Raw genomic sequence first — 480 nt, 5'->3', positions numbered from 1 at the left:
AACTCTAAACTCAGGTAGTGTATGAACATCAGTTTGAGTTTGAGTTACAAGAAGCTAGATTGTTATCTTAAAAAAACCTGGAAATTTAACAGGCTACAATGGGCGCAAAAACGCCGCTAATTTGGAAATTGTGTTCCTACAAATTCCCAAATCTACAAGTCTGCCCCTAAATCTGGTCAACCTGAAGAAGTTGTTGGCAAATTGCTTGAAGTTATTAATACCCATGTGAAGCTTTTCATCAATTTGGTCTTGTAGAGTAGGCTACAATACATGAGAAAAGGTGAGCATGTCATGGCTAGATGCCTGTGCAAGGTGTTATGTTCTACCAGTAACTTCCGCTTCGCTTTGTGGGGACATCTCTCCTCTAGGTCACCCTAGTGTCAGACATAAGAAAAAAAACAAAACAGCTTTTTTGACTTAGTTTTCGTATTTTAGAATTTTCTCTATTTACAATAGACTTTTCCAAGCCTGAGAAGAGTT

At 37.9% G+C, this 480-nt stretch overlaps 1 protein-coding gene across 1 annotated transcript in view; it reads right to left on the bottom strand.

Annotated features, from left to right (window-relative positions):
* LOC131891743 (GON-4-like protein) overlaps nucleotides 1–480 on the bottom strand; it is a gene marked incomplete at its 5' end in the record, with an annotated part of 17,328 nt that overhangs the window by 8,104 nt on the left and 8,744 nt on the right.

This window comes from Tigriopus californicus, chromosome 12 (genome assembly GCF_007210705.1).
Source record: "Tigriopus californicus strain San Diego chromosome 12, Tcal_SD_v2.1, whole genome shotgun sequence".
NCBI classification, from domain to species: Eukaryota; Metazoa; Arthropoda; class Copepoda; order Harpacticoida; family Harpacticidae; genus Tigriopus; species Tigriopus californicus.
Note: the sequence above shows the minus strand (reverse complement) of the source record. Positions and strands in the feature narration are given on the sequence as shown.